The sequence below is a fragment of the Drosophila ficusphila genome, unplaced genomic scaffold, assembly GCF_018152265.1.
Source record: "Drosophila ficusphila isolate 14025-0441.05 unplaced genomic scaffold, ASM1815226v1 contig_412, whole genome shotgun sequence".
Classification (NCBI taxonomy): domain Eukaryota; kingdom Metazoa; phylum Arthropoda; class Insecta; order Diptera; family Drosophilidae; genus Drosophila; species Drosophila ficusphila.
In genome coordinates, this window is record NW_025064326.1 from 3,940,947 (window position 1) to 3,968,898 (window position 27,952).

The following is a 27,952-nucleotide window of genomic DNA, read 5'->3' on the forward strand; positions in this document are numbered from 1 at the left end:
AGCAAGAAGAGGTCAAAACCGTTGATAGATGTTCAAGCTTTTGGGGCCAAACTAGGTAAATGTAAACGTACAAATTTTCTCGTTGTCAAATTATATTGAAACTAATAAATTTGACAGGAATAACGAGCTTCGAGTGGGGCGGAGACCTATACAAAAAATTGACTTGTCAATGGTTCATTTGGGTTTTTTTCCCCTGTTTTCGGTTTTTCTTGCTGCGGTTCAGTTTATTGTGTGAAACAAGTGAAAGTGTCAACGCCATGGAAAATGATAAATGACTGAAGGAATATGCTGGGAAATGCGAGTACTGCGGGCGGAGGGGATGAAGGAGAGATACTGCCAGGGTGAAAAACAGGAGGGAAGAGAGGTTGCTGTGCAATGCGGCGTATACGTTATTTATGTGCAGGACCAAAAATTGCAGAGGGAAATTGCGTTGTACAAGGGCTTTCACAAACTAACAAGTACATTGCGTATTGACGCAGTAAAATTGGAAAACTCTGGAAAAGCTTGCATATTTCTAGTTGTTATTGTTCAAAATAAAATACAAATTCTGGTTACCAATGTTTGATTTAATTTCAGAATATCATTGAAATGTATTAAAATTACGTGAATGTGTACTTGGGTCATTAAAATCTTTTAGTTTTATTATCGCATTGGACATTTTCCTAAATCTTTTAGTTTCTGAAAGCGAACACTTGTTTTAATAGTTATGAATGGCCTACTGGCGACCCATAAAGGAATCCCGTCGCGTTTTCACTGGGGTCACACATTGTAATAAAGTAAATATGCCAAAAGGGACGAGGATGAAAGAGGGTCCTTATCTAGGGCTAGAGCACGGCGCCCAGATAACTGAGCCACAAAACTCATGGCGAATGCGTGCTCGGAATAATGAATACAGTTTAGGGGGTGGGATAGTGGGTTTGGGGTTAGGTGAGTTAACTGCGGAGGGAAATTATTTGCCAACAGTTGTCAGTCTGAAGAGGAACATGAAAAGGTAACTTAAATGCAAAATAAAATCCCCATAATACCCACATTAACCTTGGAAAATCCCTGGCACAGTATATAAAATGTATAATTATATTACGCACTTTGCCGCCGAGTGGGTGGAATGCGACTTGTTAATTTGCAGATATTCTTTGTACTTTGTCGACATCTTCAAGTGCTAATTTTTGAGACCAACTGCGGCCATTCACAAACCTTTGAGAAAGTTTCACAAAAATCTCTCAAAAGCAAATCGTTGTGAAGGTGCTAAAGCTTCGCCTTGATGTGTTTGCTCAGCAGATTCGCGAGGTGAAACGAAATGAAATCTATTCAGCGTAAAAATGTCTCATTAGTGAGCATCGCAGTAAAAGATCTTTGAAAAGATCTTTGCTTGTCAACTGGTGGACAACATTTCTTCAAACTGATTTCTCTAATTTGCTTGGCAAATTAAGAGTTTTGCTAAGGAAAGTGGTTCAAAAAGTTTTGGAGTGGCAAAACAATAGAAACAATTAATAATTTATGAGTTATTTATAAACGAATAATCGTTTTTGACTTTAAACTAAGATATACACTTCGTGCCGCTTTTTTAATGTTGAAAGCCCTTTTTCTTTAATGATATCATTTAACTTCTTTGAAAATAAAATAAACATAAACTCTTTATCTCCACACACATTTTTCTCACCTCAATAATTCGCAGATAAAAAAGTCATAACAAATATGGGAACATAAAACTCAGTGTAATGCGTTGGCCCCCGACCAAAAGCCCCAACAGAGGCCTAAAGTCGAGTCTTTGACCCGATCTCTGGCGGCGTTAACAAACAACTGCACCCCTTTTCAGATTCCCCCTCTCGTTGGCAATCAAAAGCATCGTTTGTTTTGGACTCATAGACTCTTCAACTAAGCGAGATGGTACAATGAACTTTGCTAGACTGAACTGGGTGGGAGATTTGGTGGGGGTGGCGGGAGGATTTTAGGCTGGTAAGGCTTGTCGACTTGTGTAATGCAAGGCAAGCAGAAACATCAGAGGAAAAAGAGGGTGTAAGCAGGCGAAAACGCTGGCAGGGCAACCCTGCACTGTGAAAAAAACCAATTAAATGGGAATGAAATACGAAATGGCATTCTAATAAAATCTAAAAAACGAGAATATACTTCTTCATAATTCTTTACAAATTTTTAAAGGCTTAAGTTTCTTGCGAAAATCAGTTTTAAATTATAAGGCTTTTTTTCCTTGAAATTATTATAGTTTTCCCTGTGTTGCGGCTGCTTCTTTTTGCTTCTTTTCGCTGCGTCGACTGCGGCTGTTTGCATTTAAATTTTTCACATTCAATTCATTTGAGGCTCGGCAGTGCACAAAAAAAAGAAGGAAAAAATTGCAGTAGCAGCAGCAGAAGAAGAAAACAGCAAACAAAGTTACAAAGGCAAAAGGGTAACGAGTGGGGTAGCGGGGAGGCCAAGTTAAATGCTGCAAAAATGAAGCTAATACTTATGTTGCAACTAGGGCTACTCCGACTCCCCTTCAGACGCCTACCCACCCCCCTTTTCGTATATTCCTCACCTGCGATGACTTGCGGGCTTCACATCATCATCCACATCATACTTTTTTCATTTGGCTGTTACCTATTGTTTACGCCCTCCGGTGTATTGTGTGGGCGTGGCAAGCACATGAGAATTCAACGGCCCAGCAAAGTGAGTGTGTGTTGTTTGTGCGTGTTCCCATTTTATTCATTTCGCTAACTTGCTCTTTTGTGAGATATGAGCCTGCCTTCATCGTTTCCCCTTGCGGTCGTTTCAAGCCTCCAAACGCTCCAGCTCCACCGTTTAAGGGAGCCAACGAAAATTTTGCACATGAGTTAATGGCCAAAGGTGAGTCTCAGGCGAGATTAAGAAGTAGTTGGAGTGACCAGAGGTCAGCAAGCAGTGTATGAAAATGGAAAGTGATACAGGCTGAACACACAACTTGGTATAATTAAGATTTAAGCTCAAAGGTTTCGAAGAGGGAATGCAAATTAGTGTGTGACCCAAATAAAGTTTGAGGCAAATAAAACATAGAAAAGGCTTGGTAAAAGTCAGGAACGGACATCCCTTTATAAAAGTTAAATTTGTGTTAACAGTTCCCCTTAGTTAAGCCATTACACGATGAAGTCTTTATTTTGGCTGAAATTGAAACATTTCTCCACTTGGTTTTGCAGAAAGTTTGTGTTTTTCGTCGTTCATTTTTTTTTTTGCCAGATCTCTTATTTTCTGCACCTGAGCGAGAGCAGAGTACCGTACACTCTGCAACTGGCTAACAAGCCAACTGTGTGTAGCTAACGTTCAAATGGGCACACACAGACAACAAAAACAGCAACAACTGCAGCTACAGCAATGTCAGCAGAATCGGAATCAGGATGAGGAGGTTAGCCAGACTCCCACTTTTGGCCAAAACCCCCCGCAGTTTGGCTCTATTTCAGCGCCAGAATGGCCATGAGTGTGTGTGTGTGTGCATAGAGGAGGCCACAACGGTAAATCATCACAGACACTCTTAAGCACACACAAAGATACACTCAACCAACACATGTGCACGCCCAAACATCGCGGTTTGATGACGACAAAACTCGCCAGCCGCCACCGACTATTCCTCTCTCCTTCTCATGTTCTTCGGCACAGTTCGATGTTTATTTATAACAAAAATCAAAAAAAGGATTAACAGAAAGAATATAGAATATACGGAAAAAGAAATGCACTTATTATATTATAAACATATATTGTTGGCATAATAAAGACATTTCAGCTTTAGGAGGAAAAAGCTTAAAATGGACATTTTGTTATTTATACTTTTTATTATAAATGATTTATATTTTTTGAATAAATCAAAAATAAGTTGACTCCAAACATCAAATTTATACAGCACTTTTCACAAACAGTGTTAAATTTTTAAAGTAAGTACACAAACTTAAAATTCCCGACAGATAAAGTTATTATTTTAGTGCCTTAGCTGCCCTCGAAGTGCTCCTTGGACCCACTTGAGCCCGGCTCTCCATCAAAATCATAATACTCCAGCCACTCAAGGCCATCAAAAGAGAGAGACGGCTGTGTGCGAGCGGGAAAGGAAGAGGTTGTCGTGGTAGGAGAGGGAGAAAAAGAAAACAGTTCGATTGAATGTCTTTTGTATGTGGGTCAGCAATGCAGTCGACGTCGGCTGAGGCAGCGACTGCGGCAGCGGCCGAGAACGGTTAAGCAAACAAGTGACTGGAACTTGGGTGGACAAGTGCCAGTGCCCTGCTCCCCAAAAGGGGGCGGCGGGCTGAGGAGGGCGTGGCCGGTGGGGAAACTTGTTTTTAATCGTTGTCAATGGCCAAAACGTTGAGTGTCCCGTTCGCCGCCGGCTGCTGTGGAAGTTCAGGAAGACAACACCGGCAGAAACGGGGCGAAAGAACTTTAGATATAACAGCTTTCGATCTGACATGTACAGAGGTAAAAAAAATGGACTCCCGAATGGAAAATTTTGAGTGCAGTTTTAAGGATGCGATTACAAACGTTTAGAGGTATGCCACTTTGAAATCGGACTTAAAATGGAAAAGTTATGGGCTAAGGACCTCGAGAATTAGGTTTCCGCTGCCAAAAACTTGAAAAACTGATATGAACAGGGGTCAAAAAATCGGCATCGAAAATTATAATTACAAACGTTTTGAGGTATACAATTTAAAATCATATGAAAACAGGCCAAGTTATGAGATTAGATTTGCTGTTTAAATGGCTGGTTATATATTCCCTCCCTCTGAGAAGAAAGTATTTCTTTCCATGTAGCCGCATAAAAATAAAAAGATATTTAGTTGTTTGAGGGGTGGCGGGGATCCTGTGGCCATTGGCAGGCCAATTTTCAGGCTGCCGCAGTTGGGGACTTGTTTTCCGAGGCTCAAACAGGTTGCACTGTTAGTTGCACTGATTTCGTTTGCTGGCTGATCGCCGTAAATCAACGAGTGTCCCCCTCCAAATGGCTCATGTCAAATGGAATAATTACACAAGTGGCACAATTTTTTCCCCCCATTTCGCGAGTGAAAGATATCGATGGCGATAAATGTGTCGGCTCTAATATAGCTGTATTTAGTAACATGAATCACTAACTGAAACCGTTTACGCTTAGTTATACCAATGCATACACATAAACATTAAATCGTGACTGCACACACTGGATTGTTTCGGGATTTTTAGTTTTTTCTTGTTTTTTGTAGTGCCTTGCTTTTGTATTTCCAAATGATTGCCTGCAATTTAGTTCGTGCTCGTCGATTTGGTCTTTTTTTTGCTCCCCTTGCATTGGATTTTGGTTTATTTTCTTCGTTTTCCATGGTATTTAATACGCATGACTTCAGCTTGAATTTTCGTTGCTTTGGCTTTGTTATTTATTTACGAGTATGTTGTAACTCCTGTCGCATCAGTATTAAGTATGCGAGGCCCTTTTTACTTTGGTGTTGATTGGGTGTTGTGAAAAATTGGATGTGAAACTATTAAATTCAAGGCACGATCATTTGACGAGATAATTAAGTTAAACAATAATATTGTATTTAACTCAATGGTATTTAAATAAAAATGTGATTAAAGGGATCAAAAGAAAGGGTTACAATTTACTTGCACTTACATATTATTATCTACATACTTTATAACCAAGTAAATAAAGTGTATCTGCAGAACATTAAAAACAATTTCGAATGCCATTGCATGTAGCACACGTTCCACTAATTCCTAGCATAATTTATTTATCGACGTTGTCCATATCAATTGCTCCTTAATGAGCGCCATATAGATTGCATTCCCCGAGCTCATTTCGTTCCGGAATATGTTTGCCTCTGGGGTCCCCGATGTCCCAAATACACAGAAATAAGTGCAGTCGGCTTGCAGGTTCCGTTCCGAATGCCCAACTTCCCCGCAGACAACTATACAACTATGTTTATATATTCGAGTCGCATTTCCAATGGCAGCAAACTGTACGAGGTCCAAGTCGATTGAAATTGGAATCGGAGAATGAAGCCGAGTTGAAAAACGGCCTCAAATAGGCATATAAACATCGGCAAATTGCCAATGGAGTAAACGGCGGCACGGAATCCAAAGAGCCCCATCTCAGTTACCGCATCATCAAACATCATTATTATGTCTTGGCCGAGACGGAGAGAAGAAAGGCCAAAAAAAACGAGTCAATCGAGTTGGGGGATTGGATAGCTATAGCTGCGAGCAACTGACCAACAAACAAGTTGAAAACGCTGCTGGGAAGCGTAACTAAATGCCGAAAAGGCCGAAAATCAAAAAGCGTGGCAATTTCTGGCAGCAGCAGCAGCAGCAGCAGCAGCATTTCAGAAAACATCGGTGGCATCCAACACTCGTGGCCATTAACGGTTAATCTGGGCTCCTCACCAATTTACGCGCCATACGCCGGTCGAAGTTGCCAATCCGTGTCACATACCAAACTATATTACTTATGTGCCAGCCTCTTTACACTCGACAAAAGAAGCCAACCGAAAAATGGGGGAAAATCGAAAGCATTTCGAATGGATTTCCTTCAGCTATTTGTGGGTCGTGATATAGTTAAGAGTGGTAAAGATAATTTGGTAAATGGTACAACCTTAATTTTATAAGCTCAGAATTTATCATGTTTTAATAAATATTTAAGCTTATTTAATAGTTTGGTTGAACATTTGTTTAAGTGTAATTTGGCCAGCTGAATTCCAACCAGAATCCCCCAAGTGCCATTTCCGCAGTGACATGACCTGACCTTCTGGCGGCATTCCTCTGGCAATTAGCCGCGTTTATGGCTCTGTTTTGTTGCCAGTTGCCGTTGACGCGGCTTCTGTTGTTGTTCTGCAGTTAAATGTTGCATGCCACATTTGGCACACATGACAAGCGACATGTGTTTCTGATATGCCAATAGCCAATGGACATTTGCGCCCTGCCGAAGGACACGCCCCCCGCGGTGGGCAGACCATTATGGCTAATTAATGAATTTCGCACTGGTTTTTCCGGGGGAAGTTTTCCCGACATTCCGTCGTCGCCATCTTAATTGGTTATTTATTTTGTTTTATGCGCAATTTGAGTGTTTCACTTGTGTGTTGCTCAAATATTTCTAATTTTAATTTGGTTTCCCTCTCTGGTTTCTCCCTTTTTTCGCCGTCTTTGCGGGGTCATTGGGCTAAAAATTAATGGCCCAGCTTAATGGGTCATTCGAGAGACGTTCATAAAAGTGTCCAACACACACACACTCACACACACACGCGTAATTAGTTGAAATCTCTTTGGGATCGTAGTGGGTCAAAGTGTGGGTCAATGGGAGATTGTGTCTAAACTTTTGGTTACAATTTAATGGATTTGTTTAGAGGGTTTACCTGTTATGTTTATATTTTATGCTGTCGCTTCAAGACCATTTACCTGGAAAGAGCGAAATGAAAGCAAAATAAGTTATTATAATTATAAAACAGAACTCATTTGTGAATTCTTTTTTAGAACAGCCGAACCATACTAGAAAACAATTTAAATTGTTATATACATTTTGAATAAGCTCCAAAAATGTACATGAAATTGCCTCAGCCGTTCAAGCATTTTCACTTGAAAATGCTTCCATCAAAAACCCAAATTGAAATTTCCATCTCAGGCTGACAACAGCAAAAACAATTTGACGTTGCACAACACTTAATGACAAAAGGGTAAGACAACGCTCCAGAAGAAGAAGAAAGCTACCGGCATATGGTAAAAAAATGCATAAATTTTTCGTGCAATATGCATATTAAATTCAATAAATTTCGTTCACAGAAAGCAGCTTGGGGAAACCCGAAGGGGCAGACGTTGAAGGGGCCAGACAAGCTGCCGACAGTGAGCTATGGCTAAAGGATATGCACAAGGATAGCAGCTCAAATTGATAGACATCTATATGTAGGAAGCGATAGATGTTTCGAGTGGAAAGTGCCTTCTGCACAGGGAATAAAACTGAAGTACTTGATGCTCAAAATATCCATTTCGGAAGTTGACTGTCAAAATGATAGGGACTTAAATGTAAAAATAAAAACTACTTTGATTTAAATTTATATACATTTTTAGAAGACAATATCAAAAACTCCTTCGCAGTGTACATTGAATACATTTCTATTTGTAGCAAAAACAAAATGTTTGGAGTGCTAACTATGTTTGTAGAGGTCTCATAACTTTTGATATTTTTCTCCGAGTGTCCGATTGTCAAACACTTTTGCTCTTTTGCCCGAGCGACAAAGTTTATTTAGCCCTTGACTTGGGAATTTTTCGAATTTTTTTTTTTGACGCTGAGTCCTTGAAGGGATTCCAAGTAAAAAGAGACACTCAAAAAGGTGAGTGGCAATGGGGCGGTGCAGTGCCGCAAAGGAAACCTGATGATGGGCACTAAAAATAGTTGAGGAAAATGCATGATTTCTGCATTTCCGCGGAAACCAATAATCATTAACAACCCTTGATGTTTGTGGCTAATAATAAAGCTGCCAAAGCCGCGGCCACGCCCATTCTTCCCTGCCCATAAAACGAATCACGAATTGGCGGCTGCTCTTCTCGTTCTCGAAAAACTCGCGCAACATTTAATTAAATAACATACAGAGAAGAGGAAAATCTGGATGCACATCCATCGCTTTGTGCCTGTTCCCGATTGCTTTTGGTGCACGAAAATAGTTCCGAGTCGAAAATTGCAAAATTCAAAATAACAAATTGCATCGCCTGCGAATGTCCTTCAATTCGAGAGGCATCCTTCCGCTTCACTCCCTCCTCTTCTCCCCGAACTTCATTTTGTTGTTTTTATTGCCTTTCAATAGCTGTGCTGCGGTCGTCAACTTTTGCCGATTGGCAGGCGGCAACCGCAATTGGTTCTGCTGCTGCTGTTGCTGCTGTAGCTGCGATATTGCTGCTGTCCCTGCGATGTTGCTGCTGCTGTTCGGAGCTGCGACTGGACGATAGTCCCCAAAAAGCGACGGGGGGGAAAAGCACTAGGAAATAGCCAGCGAAACAAAGCAACTCCTCTTAGTGCCAGGGGCGTCGTTAGTGCAAATTTATAACATAGAAAAGGCAAGCCGGCGATAACATTTCTGCGGATGAACGTAAAGGGTTCGAAATACCAATCAATGGCCAATGTGAGTTGCATGGGATGGGAGCTCTGCCCGCTCATCTGCTGGGTGTTCGATTAAACCCACAGATTTGTGAGGGTATTCAATTTAACGCAGAAAGGAGCCAAAGTGTAATTGCAAGTTTCCGCAGGAACTTTACTATTATTTCCTATTTTCCAACCGCTTTGAAAGTGGTATTTCCACCTCTAAAAGTTTTAGTATGAATTAATAATTTAGAATAATTTTATTATTCGCCAAGTAAATTTAGTTAAGACTTTGTACCCCGACAATCCCTTTTCTTAAATAGTTTCTATCTCTTTTTGTCGGTATCCCATAGATATAATCTGTGAAATTTATAAGGCCCTTAAAGGCCTCTTTCGGTAAGACCTCCGGCTGGAACTCCCCGGATTGCACTCCATGCAGGGCTTAACTAAATACACTTTTGCTTAGGCGCTGGGATGTGTGTACTCGCCTCTATCTTTCTATTGTGCAATCATAAATCAAAGCGCCCGGTCGCCGCCCATTTTTGATGTCCGTTGTAATCCGGGGCTTAACATTCTCCACATTGTGCAGGGAGTTTGCAGCTCGGCACATGTGAAGGCGGAGCCGAATCCGAATCCCAATCCGAATCCCTGAGTTCCCGGCCCGAAACACTGACAGCGGCTTAGAGTCGGGTCCCTCTGGTCTTCTTTGGTCTGAACCGCGAATGCAATTAAATGGAATATATGGCCCCCTCGCAAGGTCGCCGGCTGCCTGTCGCCCGGTTCCTGCGGTTGCAGAATCCCCACCCTTTTTGGCCTGGCCAAAACTGAAACTCAGCCGACTGGCAATAACTCAGGGTGTTCCTGCTGCTGGACGTAGTTGTACAATTTTTTTTTTTTTGGCCGCTTGTTAAGTAATTTTGTTAATAGCTGCACCGGCAGCAACGGCTTCAATAAATCTTTTTGTGCGGCTGCCACAATTCGTTGCACATTTCATGCTCTCTTTGGTGCTGGCTGGCGCTGCCAGTGCCTCTTGGGCTATAACTATTAAATGGAAACTAGTTCACTCCACTCTAGAAGGCTCAATCGAGTGCCAGCACCTCCCACAATGCGCAGACCGCAGACCGAGCAAAAAGTGCCTGCAAATATCTGAAATAAAATAAGCTTAAATCGCTGCACGCACAGCAGCGACTGCGAAAAGACTAAATTACTCTACTGACTTTCACCAATTTCTGCCAGCTTGCCAGCTTCGATTGCAACAAAACTAACAATCAGTCGGCGGCAACAATACACAATTATAACTTTGTCTTGGCAACTCAGAATAAACACAACGGAGGGAAAAATAACAAGTGCACTGGGCTGCTTAATTGCTCTACTCTGTTTGTAGAGAGTTCATCGATTTTACTGAAAAATCTTGTACGCAAAAAGAGTGAGAGTGAGTTTGTTTCCCATTTTCTATTTTTATTTCCTTTTATTTAGTTCACTATCGGCTCGTGGCGCCATTTGAAATCACGATCATCTTTGATCCCTGACTGAAAAACGTGGTCTGGTCATCTCTACTTTACTACTACTACTTTTTCCTCATAACATGTAGTGTCGTGGAAATTATTCGCACGATTGACTTAAAGTAGAAAGCAAAGCCGTCAACTGCGGGGACTTAAAACAGTAAGTATAAAAAGTGTGGTAAACAATTAATTTAAGTTATTAGGATTTTATATTTTGAAAATTCGGTATTATAAAGTACTTTTTATGAAAGCTGTTATCCTGTTTCTTAATTGTCCCTAACTCTGAGAAAGGGCATAAGGAAGTGCAAGATTTTTCTAAGCCAACTATCTCGTTTCGTCCTCTCATTAATTGCATTTCATAACTTTGCTTTTCTTGAGTCTCTGTTTTTCCTAGCTCGTTATTATTTTTTCCAGTTACTGACCCGAGTTGGCTAAAAGGCTTTTTGCTGACCCACTGCCGCTGACAAAATTCACTAATTTTCAGTGGCGGAAACGGATTTGAGTTGCTTTTGTTTTCGCTGCTGTTTTTCGAGTTGATTGCTGCGATTACCACTGACGCCCCGCCGTCCACATGCTCACCCTTTTTTTGCCGCTGTCGTAATTTACACCTGTTGCACCTGCTGCAAACACCAAATGCACACAAAAGTTTACACAAATTTCCAGGCCAGCATAGGCCAACTGTCGTGGTCTCGGAGACATGAGTCTTGGCTAAATGGAATTTAATTATAAAATAATTACACGCTCATTTGTTGCCTTTGCTTTAATTGTTTGACGTTTGCTTAATTTGCCTCATTAGAAACTATGTTATGTGCTTTTTGCTGCTGTTTTCAGCGCTTTTCCATTCGGGTCAGTTCGGATTCGCATAATTTTTCCTGACAGTTTGTTGTTTTTTTTCCTAAACTTAACTTAACTCATTTAAAATGGTCCAAATTTGTGACTCCGGCTAACGGATTTCAGCTGGCGGCTTGCTTTATTTGCTAACTTTTTGGTATTTGTACTTCATTAAAATGGGTCTGTTTTTGCTTGACTCTAGTGTGCGGCAAGGTGAGCCAGGAAATAAATTAAATACGAAAAAGCCGCAGAGAATTGCTGACTTAATTGTTGCGCATACGCAGCGTTGCACAATGCACTTCAGGTTGGGGTTCAACCAAAGCCGCTTAGCCTTTGTTTTATTTTGTTTGCTGGTCTGTGAATTGCAATCGGTTTTAGTCGATTCGGTTTCGGATTGGATTGTTTCGATTTGCTTTGGGCATTGCAGTGCTTTGTTCTGCATCTCGGTTAAATGTCGCTGGTTCAACTTATGAATACTGCATGCAATTGGCCAGCCGGTGTTTTGGTCTTCAACGTTTATCGAACCAGTCTGTAATTCGCACTACCACTTCGCACATTATAATCGCAAGTAATTACGTCCCAGGGCTGATTAGTTGGCAGCTTGTTTGCAAATTGATTGAGTTTTTGTAATTGATATTTGTAAAACCTTTGATTTAACTCATTTAGTTAACTAAGGTTTCTTGTGCTTCCGCAGTTGCGTTGTTCTTATTTAAAAACAAGTCTTCTAAGTCCTATATTAAAGTACGAATACCTTGAATTGATTGTGGTTAGTTTATAAGCTTTCTGCGCTCTCTTTATTTATTGGCCATTCTCTTCAGTCGATTCCCCTATTTCACTTATCTGCTAATTAACTAATTGGCACAACCAAATCCAATTGCAATTCGGCGAATCAAAAAGCAGAACATCGTGGCTTGGCTGGCCGGCTAATTGCGGTCTCCAAGTGGCTATATGGGGATATGGGGATATGGAAATGGGATCGGAATCGCAGGCGTAACGGGAAATGGGCTCATAACGGGAATAGGCCCGACTCAATACGCTGATTGATTGTGAATAATCAATGCTTCGACTGTTATGAATCGGGGGGCCGATATAGTGCCTGGATGCATAACTAAATTAGGCAAAGCCACGGACGTGAGGGGCATTTCAGATTCCCCGATTCCCGATTTCGGGGAGTAGTTTGCACAGTGAAAGCTTCTGCTTCTGTTCTGTTTCTGTTTCTGCTTCTGGCCAAATCTAATCCGAGTTATGTAATAAAAGAGTCGGCGAAGTCCGGTGAAATATTAAGCAGTCAGCAGTCGCCATTTCTGTCTGGGTGCATTTCAGTTAGTGCGGAGAAATGGCGCACAATGAAATGAAATATGTGGACGGGGATTCCCCCGTTAACTTGGCCAAGCGAATTGTCAGCGAAAAATATTTTTGGAGATGAAATGGTGCAAAAAGGAAAGGGGGAAGCAAAGCGGAAGGCAGCTGAAATGGCCACCTTAATGATAGAACACCCAGCACAGTGCCAGCCAAAAGTACACACACACCTAAAAGTAACGCTGCAGAGCATTATAGGTGGGAATAAACTTATTCCGCTCAGTGTATGCGGGCAGACAAAGCGATGAACACGGATAAGTAAGCATAACAAAGGCAGTTAGTTGTGCTGATGCGACAAGCTCGATTTATTCACACGAGTTTAGTATTAAGATTGTTGAGTTATTATTCACACGGATTAAGTATGGCTTACTATACTTAATTTATGAGTTTTGTCTTAGTTGCCTGATTATATATCTTTAATCTAATCAAAAAGCTACATGTATAGTTACATTATAATAGTTTTTTCCCTTATTGGACCATTTACCAGAAAGATTTTCTTAACGCGGCTAATTGAAATCGCAATTAGCCGAAAAATTTTAGTTCATTGCCTCTGTCTTTCTCTAATCCTGCTATTTGACCCTGTGTGGCTCTCTAATTAACACGCTTTTTTAATTATTAATTGGTGCACTTAATTTATAGGCTCCACTTGAGACCCCGACGAACATCCACCCACAAAACCGGAGGGAAAAACCATTTAACCCCCGCTTTGTAGGCGAAGGCACAAATTGCAATTTGTTTCAAGTGTCCTGGCGGCAGGACAAAGTTTCTTCCTGTGCTTTTGTGTCCTTGGAGGAAGAGGAATGGGGGTGGCATGGGGGGTAAAACTATCTGCTAACTGTGATTTTTGTGCCTCAAAAAGTTGCAATTTGTCTTTTTACCTTTGCTCTATCGCCGCCTTTGTTGCCTTCCTTTATTTCTTGTTCCACTTTCAGTTTTTTTCTTGTTTTCTGCTGAAAAATAAATTGAATTGTAAGTTGAAAGTTTTGCCATACGGACTGCTCTGCCGGCCCTCTCAACTTCTGTGGGTTTTCGTTTCCATTTTATTTGGAAATTAATTAAGTGTATGCAGTCAGCATAACGGTTGCCTCAGAAGAACCGTAACAATTTTCACTTCAGCGTTTTCATTTTCATTTTGATTTATTGATACAGAACATAAATTTTATGTTCTTTTATCCCTCTGCTTTTGGAGATTACCCAAATGAATTAAAATAATGCAAATGAGCCGCAATATGAACTGTGGCTTAAACCCAATGGCAGATAACAGATAACAAAGCTAGGAAGTTTTTCATTTGGCTTCTTCTGTTTCTGTTTTTTCGTTGTCTTCACCTCGATGATGGCTATTGCCCTGCAGCACATTCTAGATGGATAGTTGGATAAATGGTTGATGCAGCTGCACTTCTTTCAAAGAAGGGTGACTTTCCAAGAAGCCCTCGGCAACAGAGTTTTCTTTTAATGAGTCGAGGAGTTGCTCAAAACATGGTAAAAGCGTTTAAAATAGATAGGGGTTTATGGGGAAACTGATAAAAACTGCTCACCAGTTTTCTTTATTTTATATATACTCTGGAATGATATTACGTCTCATATTTTTTAGAAAAATTCATGTTTCCTCTTAAATAAACTTACTTGAAGTTTTCTGAAGCATTTAATGCTCAATGCTATAAAAGTTTCGCTTTGAAAGTTAAATCTTTCGTATATTTTGGCTTTATAGGTGAAGCATAAAAACGTAATTTTCTCCGGCACTGTTCACATATAAAAGATATATTTCTTTTTCGGATTAAACACAAATGAAAATGAAATCTAAAGCAACCAAAACGTGGGGATCGCTTAAAAAAATGTTCGGTGCTTGAAGATAAAACAAAAACATTTATAGAACGAAAACCAGTAGCAGATGCGAAACTGCCAACAGTTTTTCCTGAACGATGGGGGAAATTCCATGGCGACTGAAAATGCATTTTTCTGTCGCATTTCCTGCCTCAGCGTGGAGCATAAAATAACAGCAAAGCAACATAAACACGTGCCAGCCCAGTCTAATGTCGGCTATTTCCTGTTGGCCAAAAACCGTAGGCCAACAAAAAAAGTGGGGAAAAACAGGCATGCATAAAAGCAAGCGTCACCGGCAGAAGTAAAAGAAGCGTGGAACGACAGTGAGAATTTGGTCAGGGGAGAGTCTGGACCCGAGTTGGGTTATTTTCTAGACAGCTTCCACCGCTCCTGCCACTTTTGCCATTTGCCAACCACTGTGAATGGTGGGCGCCACTAAGGAAATGAGGACAGAAAAAAGCCGCAGAATAAAAGGGCAAAAATGCAGGAGCATTCAGAAGGAACAGTCCAGGGAATACCCTTCAAAAACTTTCGACTCATTGCAAAAGTGATCAGGAAGTAAAGAATAACCTTTAAAGTTAACTAGGGGCAACACAAAGTTAATGTTTAACACATTAAATATACTGCACATACTAAAAACAAAAGAATTCCTGGAATATCTTTGGTGACAAAAATTAAACATTAAAATCTCTGCTATCCTAATGAAGCTAAGTAATTAAAATAATTGCCTAAAATCTGAGAACGAACTGGCTAGACGGCCTAAAAAGTTTATTTAAAGTAAAAAGTAGAAAAACGCGGCGATCAACAACAACCAAGGGCCCAACCACACTTGGTAACACCGAGAGTAGCAGCAAAAAAAAAGCAGGTAGTTAGAAAGGGAAAGAGAAATATGTTAATAAAGTCGAGGGGGCGGGGGTTAGGCATAGCCTAACGTGATAAACGCTGGATGAATGACCTCTCTCTTTTAAACGTACTCTTCTTTATTCAACTGCCAACTTTATTTAAGTCAGAAACAGATGTATCTTCAAGTGGCACTGAAGAGAAAATAATGAAAAAGATACAATTTACTAAGGGGTTTTATATTCAATGCACTTAACATTTTTAAACTGATGATAGGAATTCACTGAAATTACTTCTGAAGTAAGTCATAATATATTATATTAAATAAAACATTTTTATATTTTATTTCGCCAGTGTAGACCAGAATTATTTTGCAGCTGCGGAGATGTAAACTTTTCCGCCACTGGCCATCCTTCTAATAGGCCAACAAAAATCTTGGCTGGATAATGATGCACTGACGACTGCAACTGCATGCTGCGTGTCCTGCCATCTCTTTCGCTCTCCCTCCTGCCGTCTCTTTCTCTGTTTGTGGCAGATACTTAGTTATGCATGCCTCTTCTGCCACTTCTTTTTGTTTGTGTGTTTGTCTGCATTTCTTCTTCCGAGTTCATTGCCGCGACTCATTCTTTTTCCCCGCCTTCAGCCTCGCAAACATTTTCCATTCTGAGTGGCAGCATAATCGTCATTATCATAATGAACACCGAAATCATAATCACCTCACCGCTGGCCCTGTCTTCTTGGCTCACTCGACTACCCTTCAGTTGGTGTTCATTAGCTTTGTAAGACCCGCTTTTCCACTCTTGACACACTCCCCGATCATAATTAAATTATCCGAGAGGGAACCCCTCCGACAGTGGGAAGAATCCGAGGAAATGGTTGTGGCTGCGGTGCCCAAATCACCAACTTGGCCAAAGGAAATGGTTTACGACTTGTGGAGGAAACAGCTTGACGCAGAACTTGTAGATTGTTTAAATCGTGAAGTGCTGTGGTGCAATATAATAGATTGCTGGGAATCAATGTTCTCATGAAAATGTTTAAGGCAAGAGGGGAAAATTGTAATCTTGAAAATAATCAAATAAAAATTTAAAAAATAGGTACTTATACAATTTTATAGTATTTGAGCAAATAGGGTTACCCTTAAATTACTAAGCTAACAAGAAAGACGTTATCTGAGCAGTTGATTAAAAAGAAAATTATTGATAATCACCCAGCAATCAACATTAAATCCATTAATTGCTATATCAACCACTGTATGGTACCTGCGAAATACGATGGGGCAGGTGATGGTAGGCAGTCGCCATCAGTCAGGCACCCAGTTTCCTAGAAACCATAATTTGCACGCTTTCTTCTCAAAACCCAGACACGAGTCTCAAAACCCCCCTCTCCACTCTCCCAAGTTCTTGGCCATGGCTTTAACACATTTTCTAAATATTTTCGAGTTCACGATCAAGATCAACGAAAGAGAATACAAAGTCTATAGCCGCTAATGAAGCCGGCGAAGATGCTGTGAGAAGTAAGGCGGAAATGGGGGGCCCCTTTTACTATATATACGTATGGTATATATACATATATATATATTCTAGCCCCCCCTCCCTGAACGCACACATTTTGACTTTCATTTCTTCATACAGTTAGACACTTTTATTGTGTTTCACATTACTTTTGTGTGTGCAAGTTGCGAGTTGGTTTTCCTCCCTTCTCCACGGGCGTTTTGTTTGCCATACGTTTTGTTACTGTTTGAGTTTTTGTTTACTCGGACTTTTCCTGAATTTCTATTTCCAGCATAGATAACCATTTCTATAAGCAAAGTGCGATATTTCACAAGAGTCTCGCCGGAATCGAGTTGACTAAAACAATACGAAGCGCATTATTTCTGTTCTTCTGTGGCGTTGTTTTTCTTTTTCGAAATTCGTTGTTCTTTCTCAGGAGTTTTTCCTTTTGTTTTGCGTATTTTTGGCATTGCTTCTGCAGCTTTTTGCTACTTTTTTTGCGTGAGTTTTCAGGAAGAGTTTCCAGCAAGGTCGTGGACTTTGGAAAGAGTTGTGTTTCAAAGGGGTTATATTTTACTGGCAAAAGTGAAGACTGATAACATATTGCTCTGCGCGTTTTGATTTATTTTATAATTTCTTTGCTCTACAAACCCCCACTGGAAAGCCTCGACTACGCCATTGTTGGCAATAATAGTTTTGTGTGTGTTTCGGGGTGAATTTGCTTAGTACCAACAAAGCAAATATAAATTGCCAAAGATTAAAGTTGCAATCGTGACTCAGGAAGACTGGAGGAACAGCAGCGGAAAATGGAAGTCACCAGCAAGAAGAGAATCAAATTTGGACTCGAATTACTCAAAGGAAAATTTCAATTGAGATAATAGAACCTGATTTAAGATGAAATTAATGGTAATGCTGCACATGTATTATTGCGATTCGTGGAAAGAGCTTCTTTAATTGGGAGAGAAAGGTTTTCTAATTCGATAAATATGATACCTCGGCCATGAAATGATAATTATTCTGAGTCTGTAATTTCTTTGACAAAAGCAAACTCCATTTTCTTCAGGCTGAAAAACCTTTTCGGAATTAAATTAAGCCTGAACAGCGATTGGAGAACCGAAACAATGTGCCACGCTGGGCACAGTTTTTCTTTTTTTTCCAATTTTCACACAGTCGAGACTCGCGCCCATTTCCACTCGGAGATTTCGGGAGGAACTCGCTGGGCAGACACTTGTGCATATTAATTGCTTATTGAGCAGGCTTCTCTGCTCTTCTCTTCAAGAGGGGAGCTCGAATGGAACACAAAACCAGCGCGACGAGAAAGAATTGTTTGGGAAAATCCTCGTGCACGAGGAAAGCCTTTTTTTATTATTCTTTATCAGTTTCAATCACTCCATCACAGCCAGAAAAAAAAAAAAAAAAATACAGTAGGCACTCGCAAAGGTACATTTTTATGGGTTTAAGATTGGTTATGAAAAATTGCATTCTAAGTATGGTAAAGCGAAGATGAATTTGCTTTTTATACATTTAGCTTGGCAAAGTCCATCAGTGGATGGTTTTACTGTACTGGGACGTAGTTCTTAGTTGTGGCTTTCATTCATTCACTCCGACGCAGAGGCCCTCCCTCAATTGCTCATTCCCTCAGCCCAACATTTATTCATTCATTCATTCATGCAAGTCTCCTTCTCACCTGTTTGTTTTGTTGTTGTTGCTGTTGGTTCTTGTCCCTGTCTCCCTCCCTCGCACTCGTCCCGTCCCTTTTGCTCACGTGCTAAAACAAGCGTTTTCCGGCCAAAGGTAGATTTTATTTATTTTTTTTTTCGGGGTGTCAGAGGTCGCGGGCTTCGTGGTTCGGGGGTCTCTTTGTTGCAGCCACTTGTGCGCCTCTCCCTGGTTTTTTCCTTTTTTTTTTTTGATCGTCACTTGGCCCTTTACTGGTTGACAAAATGCCAAACGCTTGAAATTCCTTTATCCGTTTTTTTATTTTTCCCGTTTTATGCTCGAATCTTTTTTTATTTTTCAGTTATCGCGCGGTTTAAAAATTTGGTTTATTTTTCTGTGTTTAAATGAAATAAAAGGAATAACTTAATGCTGTTACCGCTTCTGTTTGCGTTTTTTATTTTTTATTTTCTGTTGTTGCTTTTGTGTTGGTAACCTTTTCCGTTCTGTGCACGTGTTTGATTTTCCCTTTTGGCGTGGTTGTTGTTGCTCTCGGCTTTATGGCAACCTGTTTGCCACTGGAATGTTTCCGTGTGGTTTTCCCAAAAAAATTAAAACTCTGACTGGAATGCCACAAGTAATAATTACGATTGTACTCAAAAAACTTAATAATTTTTATTCTTTAATTTGTAAACACATTTTTTTGTGGCGATATATCAAAGGAAATTCTTTAGTTGTTTTTCGACTTTGGTTATTGGAATACAAAATTGGAATTCTCAAAAAAAATATTTTTGAAGAGTGTTTTTCAAAAGCATTTGATTTGAAGCATTCGAAACCACTTTTGTCCATATTTATATTTAATTAAAAAGAAATGACGCCACATAATTATATGCAAACAAGCTGCCAAAGTTATTTCGTTTGATTTACATTTCCGTCTGAAGTATTTATCCAATTTTCCGCAACAATTTAAACAACAAATAAACAAATCAATTAACGGTTTTAAAATTTTGTCGGTCTCGCTACAAGAAGTCGGTCAATCTGTGAAGTCTGGCCATAAGTGTGTGCTTTAAATTTAATTAAGCCTTTTGCTGTTACTGCTTTTTTCTTGCTGTTTTATCTCTCGATTTTTTCTTGATTTATTTCAGAGCCAAAGATGGAGAGACCACTGTCGGCTGTGGCTTATACGATGGATTCTCTGGCTTTCTAAACCCAGATGATGCACGCTCCGCTGGCGCTGCCCACTCGAGAGCAGCAACAACAACAACAACAGCAAACTAGACCCGCCGCCTAACGGTAAACCAAATGAAAAACTTCTATTGATAGAGGCGAAGTCTCGGCCAAAGTCTCTTCTTGGCCAAATCCACTATTCAACGCGGCGACGTCACGGCGCGCATTCGAGAATTCTGGACCAGCTGGAAACCGTTGTTCGTTGTTCGTTGTCCGCCGCCAAATCAAAGCCAAAATAAAAACTGGTTTTCAAACAGGATTGGTGTTTTTGTAGCATAGAATGCATATTCGCAAGTGCAAATGATAAGCGGGAAAAGCATGCAGAAATTAACACAAACAAGCACCAGAACACACCACGCGTACACACACACACACACACACACACATAGAGAACCGTACGCACTCTCGTGATTTTCCTCTCACGTTTTCCCGGAAAAACAGCGTCGACGTCCGTTGCGCTTGGGCCTTAAAAGGTGACTAAAACACCAAGATTGAGTGGAGCTCTGTCCAATGTTAACGCTTAACAGCGGCGTTTCACGAAGCCAAAGCAGCGACGCAACAGCGAAACTTCGGCTTTTGCGGTGTTAGCCGGCTTTTAGCCCTCTGTTAACGGGCATGCCATGCAAGCCAAGTTAGTACTTACTTTTTGGCTTTTTCGGGGGTGCATTAAACCCTCGCGAAAAGTCTGCTTTCGATTTGCTTGAGTGGCCAGACATGCAGGGCAATTTATTGGCTTTCAATTAACTAACAAAATTAGCAAACTGTAGGTAATAGTTTGCATGGAGGAAGCAGCGTGCAGTCGCTTGCAAATTAAGCCAAATAATCCATTACAAGTTATTAAAAGGTGTATACACAGCTATTGAGAAATGGAAACAAAAACAAGTAACTGGAAGCTAAATTAAACAGTTGGTAATTAAAAACAGTAAAATTGTATAAAAAACTATAATTTATTTAACTGTTTTGATGATTATTGTGAAACAAAAACTGGTAAAGAAATTAAATAATTTTCAAATAATAAATAGAAATGTGTACAAAAAAAAAGGACAGTTAATTTTTGCATTAATTAATGTTTTTTATATCAACAATGCACCAACATCAAACTGTTTTCTAACATAAACCACATATATGAGATAACAGAAGGCGACAACATCGTAATATTCACAGCCAACTGAAATCGCCGGCTGGATTTACAGGGCTCGCCAACTTAACAGAGACCACGCACCGCAGAAACAAAAAATAAAAAGAACACAAAACCAAGCCGTAGCAGCCCCCCTGACCTACATGCCAAACATCCTCTCGAGGAACGAGCACCCACTGAAAACACAAAAAAAAAAAAAGGAACAACTCACAAAACTTTAAGCGCAACTAATTATGTGGGGGCAATATACGAGCATTTTTGCAGCTTTAAATAGTTGAGTGTTAAGACGAGTCTCTGAAATACCTGGAATACTCCACAGTTTTCATTCACGTTCGAGTTGGGCTTCAAAGATTTAGCAAGTTGCCCGAGAATTCGCAAGTTATGTGAATGCGTTTTTCCATAAGCTTAAACTTGCTACCGTACTTCCTCTTTTACACTTTCCCGCTCGAAAACTTTTCAAATATGTCTGTCATAACTTGTTCTTTTGCATGCGTGGAAAGCGAGCAGTGATTTTAAATGTGTTAAAAAAATATTTTTGTTTAAAATAAAGTAAAACATTTTATATTAATATTATATTAAAAAAAATAATTTAAATTATTTCCAAGTTAATTTATTCTTTTTACTGCGATTACTGTACTAGTTTTTGTCATTTCCTTTTTGTTGCCTGCTGTTATTGTTTGGGTTATCTCCTTTGGGCTGAGTGAGTTGTGGCTGTAGTTGAGTTGAGGCCTCAAGGCTGCATTTGGCCTTTTATTGTCTTTTCTGTTTGGCCTTTCTCGTCGTTCGCCTCGCTCGCTTTTTGGACTCATCTTTGCTTTCCGCTTTCTCGCAGGTGACGTGGCCTATTAGCAGCGATAAAAGTCGAAGACGCTCAACAACAAAAGGATATCCGGCTGAAGGAGCAGCGCCGGCAGGAAAATGCCACCAGCAGCACATGTGCTGCCATCTCCCTTGCCCCCAAATCTCCCCTCTTTTTCTGCCCTGTTAGATTATGCACGCGGGAAATTATGGCTGAAAAATTAGCGCGTTAAATATGTATACGGTAATGGCGATATCTTAATATGGCGAACGTGACACAAGCCCTCCGACCTGAAAATGTAAATAATTTCCCTAATCTGCCGACATTAAGCTGATTTCATGTTTACATTTCATATTTAATTGCACAAATTGTTTACTCAAAATTTAAAGTGAAGCAGGTCTCCTACTCCCTGTCATTAAAATCATCAACCTAGCTATTATCAGGAGCACTTTCCATTTGTTAATTAGCCAGTGGATTATTTATTTACCATCTAATCCAAAACACAGGAGACAGTCTGATTTGATTTAAGCGCAAACACTCGTATTTATTTAGTCTGCATTTTGTCGAGCTTAATGTGAATAATTTGGAAATTTGGTAATCGGATTTTCCTGCTGGGCAAAACCTTTAAATATTTAAGTTGTGGCCTTATAATTTATTGTAAAGGTGCATTCACATTAATTTCTCAACGAGCCTGAAAAGTATGCTTTCTTTTTTTACTGGCTGTAATTAATAAGGGATCCAGTGCAATTTTTTCTTGCTCTCATTAAACTTAACTTTGGTTCCGATTTCTTATTCAAGACCCTGAGTTTATCAGGTTTTTGATTCTCACTTTTAATTGGAGATTGATTTATGCCTTTGGTATTTTTTTTAAATAAAGTTAAATCGTAAAAAAAAAATTTGGATTTGTATTCTTTCTTTCAGCTTTTTCCCTCCTTTTAACCATTGTCCACTTAAGCTCAATTTTACGGATTCTTCTCTTGTTTTTGCTCTTTCCATTTTTGACTTATCAATGTCGTCAGCGTAATTCTTCTTTCACTCGTTTTATTCATCAGTTCTAATTGGCATTTAACAAGCCTTTCGTTCGTTTTTTTTCTTCTAACGCTTTTAAACTTTTCACTTGATTTTCTTTGCTGTTCGGCTGGAATAAATTCGAGGGCCACACCTATTAATGTTAACTCATTAAGCACCGCTAACCATAATCCCACTCTCCGGAATTCTGAAAGGACATTCCAACCAACAAATAAAAGGAAGAGGAAAGAAAACCAAAAAACCGAAACTCATTCCAAGTCTTGGGACACGTCGCCTCGCATAATTACAACTTAATCGCTTGACAAACAAAGCAGACGCCCCCACATAAACAGCAATAAAAACAATAGAGGAAAGTCGGGGGAGGGGAAGATAATGCCTGTCCTAAGTTTTAAATGGCGACCCAAAGTCACTTTAAAGACTCCTCGGCTATTCGGCTATGGACATGCTGTCCCCCCCTTTTTTGTCACGCCTTAAATAGTTAATAGGGAGTAATGACAGCCAGAGGGGAGCTTGAAAAGTTTCTCGGTCCTTAGCTTTTGAAGTTTTGTCTTTGGCGTTGCGTACTCAAAAATCAATTAGCGCTTCGCAGATTTAGCGAAAGCATGTTTTGATTATTTTTTAGTTGTTGGACTAATGCGTTGGCTTGTATGCTTTTTTAATTATATTGCAGAGCAGAGCATATTATAAAATTATATGTTAAAAATACAGCGAAATCCCCTCTCTTCCGCAAGGGTCGACATATCTTGCAAAAACTATTTTCATGTTAGGCGACCGCCCGCAACTCCCGCAAAATGAATATTTCATGACAATTAAAATGTTAACTCTGTCGAGCGGCACGCACAGGACCCAAACCCATTCTGCATTACATGACTCGGTTTCTCCCTGCCACACCCCCTCTGCCACACACTCACATAGGTGAAACCCAAAATAAGCTTACACTGACACCTGATGAAGTCCCCCATCCGATTTCACCCCTTGCCACCTGCCACTTGCAGCACTCGGACGAATAATGTTGCGGTCAATTTCATTATCCTTGCCCATGTCCTAGGTACACTTTCAAAAAATGATTTCGGTCAAAACATATTTAGGAATTATAATTTTTGGTTAATATAAAAAAAGAAGAAGAAAGTCTGGCTAAGATGCTTTACCTAAGTATTAACTAATTTAAAATTAACCCATCTATTAGTTTTATATCTTTCATTTTTGACCAGTGTACTTTTAGCGAAATGAGCGTTGGCTTATAGGAATTACGCAAGGATTTCGCGGGCCTTCAAAGCCACGCATTCGAAGGATGCAGCGTTGGCCGCTCTGGGGCACCCTTATTACCGAAAACACCAGAATCCTATATACCCGTGTTAGGACGTGCATGCATCACTTCATTAGGCATATCAATGTCACTCGAACCCCCCCCGAACGAACCGAGTGGCATGCATCAATATCCTGCTGAGTTGCAGGATGCAGGAACTGACCCATTGCATTAACAAGCATCATTTGTCTACAGACTCAAAGGATGCCAAGGGAAGGGAAAGTCCTTCAAATGATAACCAGTAGTAAGGGATTCTACTCATGCCATTGATAAACTGTACTATGAATACAAAACTTTTTCACATACTTAACACATAGACTATAAAAATATAAAAATATAAACATCTATTTGGCATTATAACTCTAATTAAATAAATTCCTGCCAGGTGTTTACGCCATTTTTATAATTCAACTTTTTAGGCCATGAACCATATTTCAACGCACCATTTTTTACCGATTTTTCCCCAGTAATTCAGTGTTACTTGCGTACAGCATTTTACTCCACGAATTGTATGTCATTGGCAGAAATTTCGCGCTGAAATGCAAATATAATTAAACAAACAGCGCAAAAATTCACACAGCATTTCGCCATTAAAATTACACATTTGCCAATTATATTTAGAAAGTTGATGGCAAATGGCTAACAAAAAATTACAATACATCCTGTCCAATTATTTATTTAAATGTATATTTATTTAATGTGGAAGCAAACATGCCCGCTTGTGTTTACGTTTGTGTGCCCGTATATATCTATTATTTAGCCAATTGAAGTGACTTATTTATTAATTTTACCGAGCAAATATGAATGAGCGTTAGCATTTGATTTCAATATGTTTTTAGCATTACAAAACACAGCGTTTCATGTATGTATATCGATACTTTTTCTGCTAAAAGCTCTCCAAAGACACATATATAAGCTCATTTAAAGTATATTTATTATTTGCCTTATCTTTTTGACTTGCACTGTCCACCGCATGGAAAATATAATTGATTTTAATGTTGAGCACACGATTTAAGTGACTTCGTTTTGCTCGATGTCAATTGAAATGAAAGTGAAACGCCTGTCACAGGTAATGTATTTTATTTGTCCATAAATTATTTCTCCGTTTCTTTTGTTCTTCGTTTTCCTCGTCATATTAAATACGAACATTATGAATAAACTGCAGGCCAACATGGCGTATACATAATTAAGCAATTGCAATGCAATATAAATGAATTATGCAAAACAACTGTCCAACTAAGTGGAGTGCTAATCAATTTGGATTTCATACGAAATGGTAATTTAATTAGGTAATGTATTTATTTTAATGAAAATAAATAGCTGTAAATAAAGTTAATGAATACCTTTAAAATCTTAAAGTATATAATAAATATAAAATCTGACCTAAACATACTTTATCCAAAGGTCTACTTAAAATCATTTCAAAATAACCCACACGAAATGTTCTACCTGTAAGCCCAACATAAGACCTCACAATAATTCAAACTGCCTAATGGCCAGCAGACAATTTGCCAAACAAAAAACACTCCCAATTTTTGGGTCGTGAAAAGTGTAGATGTTACATAAATTAAGGGGTCGAGAGCACGGAACCCTTTAGCAAATCTTCCCAACAAAAGGTTGAAATAGAAACAGAGAGAGGTGCAAACAAAGGGCATGAAAAGGAAAGCCTTATCAGTAGGACATATGTGGGAGAACATGGCACAGTGCAAGACATGAATACATAGCTGCAAAAAAAAAAGAACAATACCAGACAGTTTTCAGATTTTGTTACGTGTGTAAAATATTATTTTTTGGCTTTTCACTTCAAACTTTTAAAACAAAGCAAAGTTTTCAAGCATCTGTGTAAACATTTTTATATTCGTGTCACAGACTGTATTTTTGACACTTTCGTGTCCCAACGAACAATAAGGGAATTTATAAAACATTTTGTGGCTGCCATTGTGCCACGAGTGCTTCGACCCGACTCCCCTGCAATAAAAATTTGGCTTATTCATGCCGGATTCCGTTCCGTTCTATCTTTATAACCCCCAAATGCAGCCCATCACTATGAGTATCTATAATTGTCAACGAATGTTGCCCAATTCCGGAATTTGCATAGATTTTTAGACCAGTCATTATGGTATGATGAGCGGGATGACGACTATTGCGGGATGTTGTGTGTGTTGAGCTCCCCGACGATGATTTCCATGTGTCATGGCAAGCTGACAGCTTTGGCTTACTGCTAATCGATTATGCAAAAATAAAATGGAATAGAATAAAACGCTTGCTAAAGCAGAAAGCGAGAGTATAGAAAAAAATCAAGGCAAACTTTGAACAGCAAAATGTGGGGGATTTCACCATCCCATCGATGGATGCTCGGCAAAGAAATCGTTTTGGCACTCATCTCCCATCGGAAACCTCGGGACAAAACCCCAAAGTCAATTAAAGGATTTCTAACCCCTTTCACCGGCCCAGCCACTCCCCTCCTCACTAAACTTTATTGTCACACATCGGAAAATGTCTGTGAGGAAATCGAGTCCGTTCGCCCAAAAGCAATTGGGTGAAACAATGGAGGGGCTAAACCACAAAACTGTATTGTAACCTGAAAAATTAAAATCCCAAAGGGAAAAGCAGGGGGAACTTTGCGAGGAGTTGCCATTTTATATTCCATGAATATTGTGGGGGACTCCCAAATCCGATTCCGATTTTGTGGGGGAGATTAAAAGATAGTTGGGAGGGAATATATGACAAAGTGGTAATCTGCTCTATTGAAAATTTTAATTTGCCTATATCGATTATCAGGTTTTAATTTACCTATATTAATCAATAAGGATTTGGTTGCTGATTTAAGCTACGTTGTAATGATACAAAAATACGTTTACTATATAGAGTAACTTTACTCTATTTGGTTCCTTTTTATATGCTGGCATCCCTTCGACAGTGGACACTTGAAAAGCACAACAAAGCCAACAAGTTTAAAGCAGACAAATGAAGGAGCGGAAAAGCAGGACGTACAAGGAGGATGGAGACAAGTGCTCGTATTGGTAGTAAAATGTTTTTTGTGTCTGTGGTTCGGAGGGAAAACGTTCGAATGGCTCCATATGAATGACTGACTGACTGAGTGAGTGAGTGACTGCCAATGGACTGACTAACTGACAATCAGACCTCTTTAAATTTGGGGATAGAAGGTGCCGGTCTATTGTCGTGAAGTGAAATGTTTACCAGATTTCGAGTCGTAAATTGATTTGATTTTGGTCATTTCTGCACTTGTTTGCTTGCAAAACTTTAGCTCTCGGCAAGTGGCAAAAATTTCAATCGAAACGACCAATTTGTATGTGTATTTACCAGTCTCCTCCCCTCCTTCCCCTTCTCTCCCCGCTGTGTGGGCGTGATTGATGGTGGGCGTGGCCGGGGGGAGCATCTCGGCCGATAATTTACGCTCAATTGAGTTCTGTTTGAACTGCTGATGTGTGCAATGCGTCTTGAATTTCCGTTCTTTTGTTTACGTCGATCTCTTTGCGGTTGTTCTTGGCTGACAATTTGTTTTGCTGCTCTTGTTTTTCCCCCGCCGGACACTTTGACATTTGACATACCAGTGGAAGTTTTAAGCACCAGCGCAGCACAAAAAACCGAAATAGTTGTCAATTAAGCAAAAAGAGGACACTCGAGTGCTCCCGCTCGAATAATGAATGATGTGGTTGCTGTGGCCAAAGTTCAGGGCTTACAACCGATGATAGATGGGCGATATAAATATGTTTGGGGAGGGGGTGAAAAAATGGTTGGTAGAAGGGACTCCGAAATGTTGTTTGTGGCTGGCGGTCATCGAAGGACTTCGAGCAAACTAATCAAAGTGAGTGGATGCTTCAAGCTTGAGCTTGGATAAGGATTAGGATTACATTCGGATTTTTCCATTTGACTTGGGTGGAAGATTG

General features: G+C 39.8%; 1 protein-coding gene across 1 annotated transcript in view; it reads right to left on the reverse strand.

The window, feature by feature from the left end:
- LOC108094144 (leucine-rich repeat and fibronectin type-III domain-containing protein 2) overlaps positions 1-20,059 on the reverse strand; it is a 50,598-nt gene extending 30,539 nt beyond the window's left edge. Inside the window, 1 exon segment of the mRNA XM_017194580.2 lies at positions 18,574-20,059. The gene's annotated coding sequence lies outside the window, so the exon portion shown is untranslated.
- Positions 20,060-27,952: the final 7,893 nt, after the last annotated feature.